We start from the raw sequence: 15493 nt of genomic DNA, 5'->3' as shown, positions 1-15493 counted from the left end.
TATACCCATAGAAGCTATAACTTCACCCAGAATAGTCACAACAATAGTTTCCCATTTATCAAATATGTTATCAAACCAACCGTTTATGGAGCTATCAATACCAGAGTTCTCAGCCAGTTTGTTAGTCAGTGTAGTTACTCCTGTAGCTCTTTGTCACTGACCCGTCCCAGGGTCTATATTGTTGGAGATGAAAGTACAGCACATAGATCCAAACAGAACACAAACTCCGCCCTCTCAGCAAAAGCATATCTAAAGCTATTATATTCTGCCTTGTCATTAAGATAGTTGCCACTGTTTGCTCATCTAATCCCTTTATTGCATCACAAGTGGGTTTATAAATCTTTGCTGGCTATAGTAAATATAATTTATCCAACCTATGTTTTTATTAATTGTTGATCACCAAAAATACTTGATTCAGACTCAGCTGCGATCTGATTCCTAGCTTTGAATTGTTCTGGAACCTCTCGAGGTACTCCTATCCCATCAAAGGATCCTTTCATCGAAGGATCCGGAGGAGTCCTACTTTCTACGTGACAACTCACCAGTCTCTGACACGTTTGTTTGTTTACATATGTAGTTGAGTTCACAATCAGTTATCACCACACAACCATCAGATGTCAGCACGGGGCCTGGTTTAGTTCCTACAATCCTCTGGCTGCAACAAAGGAGAGTTCGTCGTTCTCTCTCAGTTGTGATATTCTCTGTGTAGGAGCAGAGCTAAGATGCCCTACCTCCCATCCCTATCTTACTAGTCCTAGAAAATTAGAATCGCCCTGAGACTTCAAACGTAGGCAACCTAGGTCGGAATGACTTTGTTATCGGGGATACTGATAGTTCGGGTTAACTACAAGACTCTTTCACCACATTCCCAGGTAGCTTGATGATAAACCTGTTTTGCGTAACTTCAGACTTTCAGTAAGTACCTACCCTTCATGGGTCGCACTGCCATTTCTGGTAATTCCCTATTTTCACAATACTTCACCTATCCCTAAACTGTGCACAACAGAGACCTACACATCCCCCACGCCTCTACATAAGCAACTACATAGTCCCAGGATGTACATGGCGGACACACATACAGTGATGTCCTCCCAAAGTCCCTAATCTTCCCTTTCCCTACGTCTAGCTGTCTCCCTATGCCTTGTATACTGTGCTCCGGTATTATTTTATCAACTTGTTTTAGGTTTACTACTACTTTCGGCTGATCAGAAGGGTTTGAGTGTGTTAGGACATATGGCCCCCACAATCAGACAGCTACTCACCGTCAGGAGACCTGTGAATCCCCACCCCTGCCCTGGAGAACATGTCAGATGCCAGAGGCCAACCCATTGCTTCACCTTCTATCGAACTCACACAGGGATGATCAGACGGGTAAGGAATCTTCGTTAAAGGAGCCAACCCCGAACCCTTGTGGTGATCGGATCTTTCCCCAACTCTGTGTTTGTTCGTCAGTGTAGCTGGGTTTACCTTTTACAGTGTGTGACATGCACCCAGATGGATCTCTCCACTATTCTGCTGGCAAAGGCAGTACTTGGTGTGGCCCTTCCCGTGCCAGGCCTGATTCAGTCTCCTGGTTCGATAGAGTGGGTCACCTTCTCCTTTAGTTCACCTGTGGGGCACAAAACCTCTGACATACGGGTGTGTAATAAACTATCTTCACACATACATGTTGAGCTCTCAATTTCTATTGTTGTTTTTCTTTTTTAAGTATTTTTATTTAATCCTATCAATATTATTTAATCCTATCACTCCCCTCTTTGACATAGATTTTGCCCATGTGTCAATATTACCACCTTTCTAAACCATTCCCATATAATTTACATCCTATTGCCATGCCTATCATTTTTAGATTATCTTTGCTTCCTTAACCTTGCTCCTCCCACTTCCTTTTGTCTTTTATGGCATCTAAATTCAACTTTCATCCAGTTCAGAATCAATTAGTAATCCAATCATTCAATCTCTTATCTTGGAAAAACACTCATGTTTAGTTCAAACTCTGTTCTACCCAGGCTCTCCCCGGCTGACCTGAAGACTAATTGTTGGACATGACAGGGTCTATTTTAAGTCACCTAAGGTCTTCTGTCTAGCAACAAAGAATAAAATCTTTATGTTTATGATTAACCCAGTTAACATCTAATAGCTCCCACCAAAAACTTCATCTTTAAATCACTACCAATGTCATATCCCTCGTTACTCTCACCATTTGGATAACATCCCCGAGATGTATGCCTCCTTAGAGTTCCAAATTACTTTACTCATGGGGGCTACCATTGCCTTCTCATAGATAAGATCACTTAATTTACCCGTATGCAGTAGTAGATAAGGAGTTATTAAACTATACAGCACTTTATCATTAACAAAAAAGCTCATCATTTGTTTTTTTGTTTACGGTTTTAGCATTTAAATATAGCAGTTTTCCTGGATGAATTTAACATTCGCCCCTCCTTAGTGTTATAGTGTGTCCTAGGTAAATGACCTCACTCTGCAAAGTTGAAGTTTCTTTTTGCTCACTTTGTCGTTCTGCCAGGAAGGTTAACAATTGGATTGTATCCTCCTTACATCCCTCCTGAGTGGATTGTAGCCAATAGAATATTCATCTACATAAAACTAACATTTGCTTCCTTCCCTAGGTTCAAACTTTCTCCCAAAGTCTTAGTTATAGCCTGGTCAAGATTGTAAGACTTTCTGAGTAGCCTTGGAGGTATCCATAGCCTAAGTCCATTTCCTTCCCGTGAAAAGTAAGCCAAACCACCCCCTGACTATCCGGATGAACTTGGATACTAAAGAAAACATTAGCTAAATCTATCGTAAAATAGGGGAGTTCTCTGGTTTCAATTGGTTCAGCATTGGTATGTGGATCTGTACACATTGAACTCTGGGAATGATATTTCCTATTAAACTAACTGTAAGTCCATGACTATCCTCCAGTCGAGCGCAGTGCCTCCTTTCTAACAGGAAATAGAGTTTCATTGTTACCTCATCTCCAGGAATTGTCACCTCTCCCTTAAGTAAATGCTCAAATGTAGGTATATCTCCTTTTATTGCTTCTGGTTACATAGTATATTGCTTTTGGTATGGTCTATTATCCCGAATCGAGGAATCACTTGTACTGGAGCTACCCCCTTAATTGTCCTACATCTGCTGTCCTTGTGACTATAATTTGAACGAAATTGCTTCTAACTCAGCCTCCTGTTCCTGAGTTAAGAGAAAATCTCTTCCTGTCATCCGTTAAAATGTATCTCCAGATGGACACTGGGCTGGGCTTTTGCTCTCCAATTTATCTTTCTTTCTATATCTCCCAGTGGAGTGGCCATACTGATCCCCATTTGGTGTATTCTGCCTAATCAGTAATGTTTTCCCTTTGTTTTATCCATTTACCTAGTAACCATTCCTCTGAATGTTCTTTCACTAGGGCAACATGGGGCTCCACATTTCTCTGTACAGCCTCTGGACCTGTGAACCCATTTTAACCCAATTTGAAAAAAAACAATCACAAATAGCCAGGCCTCACTTCAATTTGATAGCTCACTTTTATGACCTAAATTCTGCCTAACTGAGATGAGCTAATCTCTTTCTCCTAGTTATAATCTAAAGATGGTAGTACACACAAAACAGATAGATATCCCCAGTCTTAACCCATCAATAATTGTTTGTATCATTCTAATTCCTCATATCTAATTCATTAAACCACTCAAAATCCTCAGAGTATACAATGATTATTTAATTGATTACCCTAACTCTGCTACATGTGATCTCATCTCAAATGATCCATTTATCAATTATTTATTCAACCCCTAGGAAAACCTGTCTTCCCTTTCTAGTTGTTCCTATCCTCCCTGTAAATGTCATATTTGAGTCTTTAGCCAATACAATCATGGTTACATCAAATGTTCCCTCATTTAATTGTATTTTCTTCCTAATATAACTTCCCTAAATGAGATTAAACTCGCCTTCCTCTACTATCCTTATATCATTACTGGATCAATGATAATAACTGCATTAACTATCAATAATACTTGTAATAACTATTTCACATTATATTGTGTATTCTTTCTGATAATGTTATAATTGTAGCCTATTCCATCACTTTAATTTAAAATATAAGTTTACGTAACAAACCATAACCCACTACAGGCTAGCGCTTATTCCCCTGCACAACAGCCAATGCCTACTTTCATCCTAACCAAAATAAATTATTGTTTTAAAATCGTCCCAATTATTCTTGTACTTTTCCGAACCCAGTTTTGCAGTTCACTATTCAATTTATTTAACTGCTCTTCTGGATTACGCCCTAATTAATAAAAACAAATACTTTGCAATCGCTGGTCAGCATACGCTAATGGCACATTTGAACTATACTGTTCTTCACCCTCCTGCTCCTTCTCGGGGAGAGCGCATGGCAACTTTATAAATACATATTTTTTTCATAGTAGACTTTTCTAGAATACTTCTATTTAAGCTATCTAATTCAACCTTTCACAATCCACATAGTAATCTATGTAGTATAGCCCCACTAATGAAAGCTTTGTCTACTGTCCTACCTGTGTTCGAACTAGGACATCGCAGTCACCATCACACCATCCGCGATGCTCAAAGTAACTGCAATCGGAGCAATGACAGTTAAAATGAAAATCGTAGTAGCTTTCACCTCAGCAAGAAACTCTTCTTCTCTCTGTCTTATTCCTGTTGAATAGGTTAGTTTTTCTATTTAACCTCTAAACACGCTCGCTACAAATAATAGTCCATTCAACATTACCAAACCAAATACTCATCGTGACCCATTCAATTAACACATCAGCCGTGGAATTTACACTCATAAATGTGCAGATTGTTACCCATGCCTTGGAATGATAAATAGATTTCCACCAATAGTAACTTATTAATGATCTCATCTTACCCTCTGACACAAAAATGAAGTTCCCTCTGCACTGTACCACGTTAGCTCCTCTACTCATGAGATAATTAGTTCAATCTAACCTCTATTTGTTTTGTACTATATTACACATTACGCCTAAAACAACATTACTTATGGTCAGTTTATTCCGCTCATCATATTAATCCAACAATCACCCCACCTTTTAAACTCATATGGGGGGCGGCTGGCAGTTTAGGGTGACCACTAGCGCCGCGCCAACAACCGAGAGGTCGCCGACTACAATCCCGAGCCGACCAGGCTAGAAATCTGCCGATGTGCCCTCGGCAAGGCACTCAACCCCAATTGCTCCCATAATCGCTTCTAAACAAGAGCGGTCTGCCAAATTACCAAAAACGCAAATGTGAATATTCTCTACTTTCTCTCACCCAACGCACGCCCGCGCTCGGTGAGCAAGCCTAGAACACCTCTCGGGCCAGATACCCACATGCGTTCCCAGATCAACTGCCATTCTTTCTGGCTCCAAAAGCCACACTGGCGCCTCTCCAGCCCCTCCCCCGCAACTCTTACCTTTTGAGTGAGCCGGGAGGAGCCGTTTCCTGTCCCAGCGCGCCTCCAATATTCCGCTTGCTACTCAAAGTACTCCAGTCCATTTGACATTAAATCAAACAATTCCCACCTCTAACAAGCTGCGTTGGTGCACGTTCATATTTAAACGTAAACCGAATTATTTCAGGACTAATTGTTTTAAGCAGTATTTATAGGGTCAAACCAAAAACATTACATCAAACAATAACCAAATTGCTTCGACATAACTATTTCCTAAAAGCAGTATTATGCTATGTAAAAACCACCAAATGTTATATTTCAAATATATCTATTCAAACGCTTCTAGTTCAGTCACACAATTCATCACTTTTAGCTTTATGCTCTAATTGTTTTTAACGGGTTATAAGGTTTACCAACCACATACCCTGTAACACATGTATTCCCAAATTACGTTCGCTTGGGCAGCCACAAACGCCTTAATATACCAGTTTATTATTTTAATAACCCCTATTCATTATTTATTTGCCTGTGCATCATTCGCGCACTCCATGCATACAACAACACCCAAAGTCCCCTGACTCTATCCGCCGCATCTTGCCTCTTCTGACACGTACCCATAGCGCAACACTTATCTAAAATGTAAGTGGCCATTATGATCCTAGCCATATCTCTGCGGATATAAAGTGCCACAACGTTACTAGTTCTTAATCAATTAATCCCTGTATCTCACGTGCTCCACCATTTGTGGTCCAGAGACTTCAGTATCTTCCTTGAATCTCAGCTGCTACTTCTCTTGAATATGTGTCAAGGGAACAATACTCAATTAAAATTTTGGCGCTACCCTCTGATCCTGGCCATCTTCAGTGAATATGTGTCAGCAGTCAACGCCCTTAGCCAATAATTCCTTGTATTCCCATCACCCCTGGTGATCCTAGCCTGGAGACTTATATTTTCTCAGAACCCAGCCATATCTCTTCTGGATATGGGTCAGAGAAACACTACTAGTGGCCTTTGGCGCCTCCTCTGATCCCCAGCACATATCTCTCCTGGGATATGTGTCAGTAGCCAACGCCTTCTAGCCAATAATTCCCTGTATTCTCCAGTTCTCACCCCTGGTGATCCTAGCCTGGAGACTTCCAGTATTTTTCAGAACCTAGCCATATCTCTTCTGGATATGTGTCTCAGAAACAACACTCAACGTAAAATTCTTGGCGTGCTTCTGATCCCTAGCTATATCTCTTCTGGATATGTGTCAGTAGCCACCCACTTTCCAATAATTCCCTGTGTCATCCTAGTCCTCACCCCTGGTACAGATCCTAGCCTGGAGACTTGCCCAGTACTATTTCCCCGATCCTATCCTGTACCCAGGCTTCTGGCACGGCATGTGAAACAATACTCACTAACAAGGTTTAAACATCAACATCTACCAAAGGCTTGCATGTCACAACAAGCTGCACTCACTATAATAGTTTCATAATTTATGTCTCACTTACATCAGATAGTTATTTCACCAAATTAATTTGGATAAAGCCAATGCGTAGATCTTTAAGGTTTAACAACAGGTTATCTGCTTACCTTTTTAGAAGCCCGCGTTTAGTAGAAACATACGGTTGATTAAAGAGTTGACCAAATGTGCCGGATATTACCTCCAGCAAAGTCCCTTCTACCAGATCGCTGGCTCACTTCAATTGTCAACGTTATGTCAACTCAATCTGCATTAGGAACAAAAGAGGTCGGACGATTTTACTTTTAAGGTAAATGCAGTTATTTGAAAATGCAAAAACCTTCAATGGTAAGTATGATGTTTCAGATATATTATCGTGGTCCACTGTAATACCACGCAGGGCATTCTCAGAGAACTAACACATTGTTTTCAGAAACAATACCTAAATACCCTGACAGAAAGTTTCCACTTTCTTAGCACACAATTAGAGTAAAGACTTGAGCGTGGTTTAAAGTTTCCAGCCTGGGTCCTAGGTTGGTTCATGGGGTTGGTCTCATCTCCTCGGGCGCCATTTGCAGTTGCACTACTACATTGTCAGGCACACAAGATTATCAAGCAACAACCCATCTATAGTGAGAAGAGCCAGCTCCCCTAGACATCACTCCCATGTCAAAGGAAGACTTACAGCTCACTAAAAAGAACCATTATAGTCTTAGCATTTGAAGACACAACCTTATCCACCACTTACACACACTAAAACAGACCTTCACGATCAATCACAGCCTCCCAGGTGTCACAACCCACATTAGCCCAGTCAAGAATGCACTCCTTCTAAGTTAGTCATCCCATCAATCTAAGAGAATAATAAATCCCTAATACTTAGATTGCTGACAACATGTAAACCATATTTGTCTCCAATGTTTATTAAAACATAAATACTGATTTGCACAATGAGCACTTGTTGTCTCTCAAATACATTGTTACAAAGCTGCTGGTTAGCTAGCTAGAGAATTTCTAGCCAGATTAGCATAAACAAAACCCAACCTCACTCCAAATGGCCTTTTCACATACAACTTGCGAAGAGAAGCTAGAGGAGTTACTTTAAACTATTCAATGTTGTTTAGATCGCAGTTGCAAATGAGAACCTGTTCTCAACTGGCTTACCTGGTTAAATAAAGGTGAAATAAAAAAATAAAAAAATGTTTTAGGTAGTCTACCTAAAAGTGTATGGAAGCTATCACTGTGGTTAAATGTGTTGACATTGATAGCTAATCTGAAGCTTACACGGCTTGTTTCAAAGGCCAAGCAGGGTACAAAGAGGTAGGTATCTGGATGGTAGATGTTCTCATTGAAGTGCATTACTGCATATATGACCGACTTGCCTCGATTCGTCTAATGTAGAAAATGGCCCTTGAATGATTTGCTACACCTTTACTGGTAGAGTTCTTCTTTGTCTACACAAGGGATTCAATATTTTCCTGGTATTTTACAAATGTTCCATCCCGAGAATAAATCACTTTTCTCCCGGTAACCCGCTATCTTCCACAAAACCAGAGGCATTCAAAAGCATTATAAAGCATATATAGAAACATTGGACACACTCTACCTGGTCATTCAAGCGCTTTAATTTTGTTTTTGTTAAACAATTAAAATATATTTATATTTGAGACTTAACAGCCACCCTTTGCCCTGAGATAATGCCAAGTGTGCAAGCTAAGTCAGTCAAGGCAAAGGGTGGCAATATTTGAAGAATCTCAAATATAAAATATATTTTGATTTGTTTAACACTTTTTTTTGGTAACTAACATTATTCCATATGTGTTATTTCATAGATGTAGAAAATAGTAAAAAATAAATAAAAACCCTTGAATGAGAAGGTGTGTCCCAAACTTTTGACTCAGTACTGTAAAATGTTGGTTGGCTACGAGGGTGGATAAGAACTAGGTGTATGGAAAGTTACTGGAATGGAGACATGGGGAGTGTAGAAAGTTTGACATTCTGTCAAAACATGGTATTGAAAATAAATCTCATGGCTCCTAAGGAGGGAGGCAAAGGGCAAAGCAGTCTGGTTTCAGCTTCACTGATAAGGCAGGACAGTCGCGATTAGGAGGAGCGCGGAATTCGTCTCCGAGTCAGGTCAGACGAAGTGAGAGAAGGAACAGTCCTATCCCACACACATACAGTGGGGAGAACAAGTACTTGGATACACTGCCGATTTTGCAGGTTTTTCCTACTTACAAAGCTAATGGAGAGGTCTGTAATTTAATTATCAGGTACACTTTCAACTGGAGACGTGAATCTAAAACAAAAATCCAGAAAATCACATTGTATGATTTTAAGTAATTAATTTGCATTTTATTGCATGACATAAGTATTTGATCACCTTACCATCCAGTAAGTATTCGGTTTCTCACAGACCTGTTAGTTTTTCTTGAAGAAGCTCCTCCTGTTTCCTCCACTCATTACCTGTATTAAACTGCACCCGTTTAACTCTACACTGTACAAAAGACACCTGTCCACACACTCAATTCAAACAGACTCCAACCTCTCCACAATGGCCAAGACCAGAGTGTGCAAGGACATCAGGATAAAATTGTAGACCTTCACAAGGCTGGGATGGTCTACAGGACAATATGCAAGCAGCTTGGTGAGAAGGCAACACAACTGTTGGCGCACTTATTAGAAAATGGAAGAAGCTCAAGATGAGGTCAATCACCCTCGGGTCTGGGGCTCCATGCAAGATCTCACCGTGGGGCATCAATGATCATGAGGAAGGGTGAGGGAACAAGCCCAGAACTACACGGCAGGACTTGGTCAATGACCTGGAAGAGAGCTGGGACCACAGTCTCGAAAGAAAACCACTAAACACACCACGCCATTGCATGGATTAAAAAATCCTGCAGCGCAATGCAAGGTCCCCCCAGCGCGCATGTCCAGCCCGGGCCTGAAGTTTGCCAATGACCATCTGGATGATCCAGAGGAGGAATGGGAGAAGGTCAGCGGTGGTCTGATGAGACAAAAATATAGCTTTTGGGTCAAACTCCACTGGGTTTTGGAGGAAGAAGAAGGATGAGTACAACCCCAAGCACATGCCCATCCCAACCGTGAAGCAATGGAGGTGGTAAACATCATTCTTTGGGGATGCTTTTCGTGCAAGGGGGACAGGACGACTGCACCGGTATTGAGGGAAGGATGGATGGCGCCATGTATCGCGAGATCTTGGCCAACCCTCCAAAGAGCATTGAAGATGGGTCGTGGCTGGGTCTTCCAGCACATTAAAACCCTAACACACAGCCAGCAACCCCAGGAGTGGCTCTGTAAGAAGCATCTCAAGGTCCTGGAGTGCCCTAGCCAGTCTCCGTGACCTGAACCTAATGGAAAAATCTTGGAGGGAGCTGCTGAAATCCGTATTGCTCAAAGCGACAGCCCCGAAACCTGAATGATCTGGAGAAGGCCCCAGTATGGGAGTGAGTGGGGCTAAAATCCTTAGAGCAGTGTAAAGTAAACCTGATGAAGACCTACAGGAAAACATATGATTCTGTAATTGCAAACAAAGGTTTCTGCACCAAATATTAAGTTCTCTGCTTTTCTGATGTGAATAACATCTTATGTTATGCAAACAAATGCAAAATTAATTACTTAAAAAATCATACAATGTGATTTTCTGGATTTTTGTTTTAGATTCCGTCTCTCACAGTTGAAGTGTACCTACATATTACCACAGACCTATGCTTAGTGCAGCGGGAAAACCTGCAAAATCTGCAGTGTATCAAATACTTCTGTTCTCCCACTGTATACTTCCATGCCCACGGAAGGTTCTAGCATGAGGCAGGTCCATGACTACACAAGTGAGAGGAACCACTTAAGTCCCTGACATACCCAGAGAGGAGATAGCTAAGTCAGATGGGCAAGGGAAGCGACTTGATTCTGCCTAGGAGGATGGGTATAACTATATGTGCTAGTAAACATGTCTTTGTTCTTGCAGCTGTATGACCCAGTGGGTGAATAAACTTTTTTGAGCTTTTCTAGTTGTCTGTGAGTTTGTACTCTGGTTCGTTCAGAACCCAACAATACTTACTGTACACCCGCCTCAACACAGCCACAGAATCACCCAGTCTCAAATATGACTAATACTAATGAATGATAAGTGAACTGTCAGTGAAGCAAGTTCTCTTTCGCAATATTATTTATTTAGTTTATTTACCCTTTACTCATCCAGGGGGAGGCCCATTGGAGATTGGAGATCCATTTTATATAAAGCCCAGTGTGTGTGTTTCTTTTCTCTGGGAGAATCTCATTAGCATATTCCTCGCATCCCTCTCTTCTCTTTGACACCCGACTTAGGCCATGCAGCATGAGTGGATCCAGGAGGCCTTGCTCCAACAAGTTTCGCGCCCAAGACCCGCACCCGTGAGAAGACCCAGCCAGAGCCTCAGCAACAGCAGAGAACAACAACTAACAAGGTAGAGCAGCATATTCCCACGTAACCAGCCCTCTCATCAACAGGATAGGTAAAAGGGAGCAGTCATCTACCACCATGCCTTCTCATATGTACGAATGGTCACATTTAACATTTACATTTTAGTCATTTAGCAGACGGTCTTATCCGAGAGCTTGTTTAGAGTGAGTGCATACATCATTTGTATTTTTCTATACTGGCCCCCCGGTGGAATCGAACCCACAACCCTTGGAGCTGCAAACGCCATGCTCTACCAACTGAGCCTACATCCCTGCCAGCCATTCCTCCTACCTGGACGACGCTGGGCTACAAAGCGCGCAGCATGAGTCTCCCGGTCGCGCCGGCTTGCCACGCACAGAGCCTGGATTCGAACCAGGATCTCTAGTGGCACAGCTTAGCACTGGGCATGCAGTGCCTTAGGACCACCGCGCCACTCGGGAGAAAATAATCTGCATTAGGCATTTATTACACTTTGGAGAGTGTGCAGATTGCAAACAAAACTAAACTGCGATGCAACATCTCTATGATTGGACATGAAGCAATACATGCTTTTACTTTCCCATCTCTGACGACTTGACATGGCATTCTCCAGCGTCCGTTCTCCAAACGCCACAGACAGGCCTCTAAGAGAGAGAACTGGTGGGGCCGCTGGGTTATGCCCGATCGGACTTCGGGCCAGGGGTCAGATGGACGAGGGGCAGGGACCAAGAGCACCAGGGCTGCTAGGCAGCAGGCCAGTGGAGGGAGGTACCCAGGGAGAGATCAGTCCACATCAGCCATCAGGCCCCCACTGGAACACACTGCAGACGCAGAAGTAGGACAGTCTGGGAGCACCAGCAGAGGCCTGTCCCCTCTATCACATTAAGTTTGACTTGACTCAAGGATTTGTGGTTGTTGACCATGGGTTATTGGTAGTTGCAATACTAGTTTATTGGTGAAGATTCATATAACCCTAGGGTTTTATAGTTCTTCATAAGTCATTGTTGTATACAAAGTGTCCCAATGTCTACAAAACAGAATATTCCCGAACAGTGATCCTCACCACTTGTTATTCACAAATGTGCCTGTCAGCATCCAAAGTGACTTCCCTCTGACCCACAATGCATAATCAGTTTTTACCCCTCCCCTCACAGAAACTTCATTTTTTAAAAGCTCTTAATTCTCATCAAAGCAGTTCAATCTTATTTTGATTAACTTCTCTACCTTGGACAAAAGGACAATTTGATACAGATTTTGTCTTTTTCAATAAAACCTGGGCCAAAATGAAGGAGTGTAGCTTTTTTTTTGTTTTCTGTAGTTTCTATTTAAGGCAACTGGTGCTGATGCTTTTCATGTGCTCCAATTAGAGAAAGTAATTTTAAAACATGTTTATAAACTATTTTTATATTTGTAACATGATCATAAATGGAATAGATTTCCTTTTTTAATAACAGTACATAATTTTAATTTAATTTATATGTTTGTTATGATTTAAGTTATTGGATGGTGTGACTCTAAGTATGAAATATTTGTGGTAATATGTCTCAAGCACTGTATGTGTATACATAACCAGTTCATACATTGGTAAATGTCCCAATGAAATACAGTATATTTTAGTGCATGTTTCAATTGTAATTTTAATGGTTTTCTTTTATTTTCAGTGCTCACTGGAATATTGTTATTTAAGAGAGCCCCACAGAGAATAGCTGGTCCTTACTTAGATGATATTGTGTGAGTGATACGAATTTACTGTTTTGCTATTATTCTCTTAAGTCAGTATAATATCATGCCAGGACATTGTTGATTTTATTGTACTGTCCTCTACAAACAAAAGGAAGTGTGTGCATTCATTTTCAACTAAATTAATTTTTCACAATCAACCATTGCGTCTATTTGGAAATACCTCTCATTGAGGGCATCTTCCACCAGATGAACTGTACATTGATACGAAAAATTAATGAAACACTTAATTGAATCAATTTGTGTTTTATATTCCTTGCTCTCTGCCCTTCCATTACATTGGACCTCAGATACTTTTGATGCTGTATATACAAACATTCAGCTTATGAGTTGATGTAAAACAATAGCAAAGCAAGGTTTGGTATGGGTTATATAAGACAGAACGTGAACTTAAGGCAAAACAAAAGGAGGGTGGTTGGCTGAGTGTATAACCAATGTTCCCTCAACATGTTTTTAGCCACTGAGCAAATTTCAGGTCTGCCTGAGCGCAAACTTGGAACGCTGGAAAATTCTGCAGCAACTGTGAACACTGAGGCTGTAAATCCCGCCTCGAGTTACAGTTATAACAGTGGCCAAGCAGGCTACTGTGGCTATTTGATCACAACAGTAGGCCTACCAGAGCGGCCTTCACCATCAAAAACAATGGAGGAAAATGCATTCCATAACATTTGTAACGTAAACTAGCTGTTCTATCATTCAGCCTAAGCAGTAGCAAGCCGATGTGTGGTGGTGTTCAATGTAGGCTTACATTCCTTCAGACAAGGAGGTGACTGAAAATGTTGTGTTGTTTGATGCAAGAAACCACTTTACAAAAAATAAAATGTATTAATTATACTTTCATACTCATTATTACAGAGAATCATACAAATTATTCTACTGTCAGTGACTTGGCTCCTCATGGGCTGGAGGATCAAAGATGCCGGCCAGCCAAAGGTTTGAACACCCCCTTTCCTGGGGGCTAGTTTTATGACCGGGTCGGGAAATTCCTTTGCAGAAACTCTCTTTCCGGCTATGCGCAGAATTGGGAGAGGGGAATTTCCGTGAATCAAAGGAAGTCTTCCGCAAGACGCCTACATCAAAAGTGGATAATGAAACAATATTCCTACTTAAAAAGAATGTGGAATGGTCGGTAAAGCATAAAGAAATAATTCATGTCAAATCATTCACATTATGTTGTGATGTCATTAAAGACGGTGGAACAACATAACGATATCTCTGGGGGTGTACACTATTTAGCATTCTAGATGAGATGATTGTTTTCTCATATTGATTTGTTCTCAGTCAGTGGCCACGCCCAGATGAGCACAAACATGATGGAATGCCCCTTTTACCCTGAGTGCATGCATAAAAGCCCCGTGGACGAAATTCACCTCAGACCAGGAAGCCCCACGGCTTAAAATGGTTGACACCTTACAAGACCAGTAGACGTGGAAGCATGAGCTAAATCAGCGACAAAATGGTTTGTAAAACTCCGCACTCCATTACCAAAGCGAAGCACTCAGGCATACCACTGTATAAGCCGGATGTTGCAAATGGTTGAATTTCTAAAAGACCAAGAAGGTGAAGTTGAAGCTCTTCTGGTTAGACCAGAAAGACCAGAAAACATGAGACGTTAGTCCACACGCTTGAAATTGAGTAAACCCTGAAACTTCAAACCTCTACACGAGGTGAAGAAGAAGACAATGCACACTGACCTTACCATTAAAATCTGCAGCTACATGTATAGTCGTCTAGAGAACTTTCACTAAAGACACGAGTTGGAAAGTGACAATCCTCTCAGAGACAACCGCTGGTACAATCTGAAGTATCCATTCCCAGCCACAACCACTGCACTCAGAAACTCTACCAAGGACATTGGGATCTCTGGTGGCGTAAAACCAGAGTCCTACATCATCAACTCAACTCTCGAGTGAAGCTACACGCAAATACATGTTGCATTTCAATGTGAATGAGCCGCTTAGTGGGGTTTTAAGCCGCTTGTATTTCGCGGGTGAGTGTAGTATCCAAAGTAACAACGTATAGCTTGAATCTCTGTCTCTCCCCTCCACTCTGACACTCCTTCTACCCAAGCATTCACATGCTATTGTTAGTCCAGTCCACAAGGGACCTGTTTTCATTGTACTATGTTAGTAATCAATAAACTTATGTGTGTGTGTGTGTGTGTTGTATTGTGTTATTATTTATGTTAGTTAGTGAATAAAATAATTAAGCCAATTTGATTGTATTGCTGATTCATCAATAAGGTTGGGGGTTTTTGCAGGTTCAAGGATTATGCTACGTTCAGAATGAGACTGATAAGAGGTCATTATTTGATTAGGTGACTCATGTTTCGATATATAACATGATATCTTCGAAGAGCTTAACTCGGGAGATGGTGACTAGTTAAACAATTCATCCGTGGTCCCAAAATCCTAATGAGTTAATTGTTACATTATTAACTTAAATTCGA

Source organism: Coregonus clupeaformis, unplaced genomic scaffold, assembly GCF_020615455.1.
Source record: "Coregonus clupeaformis isolate EN_2021a unplaced genomic scaffold, ASM2061545v1 scaf0249, whole genome shotgun sequence".
Lineage (NCBI taxonomy): Eukaryota > Metazoa > Chordata > Actinopteri > Salmoniformes > Salmonidae > Coregonus > Coregonus clupeaformis.
Note: the sequence above shows the minus strand (reverse complement) of the source record.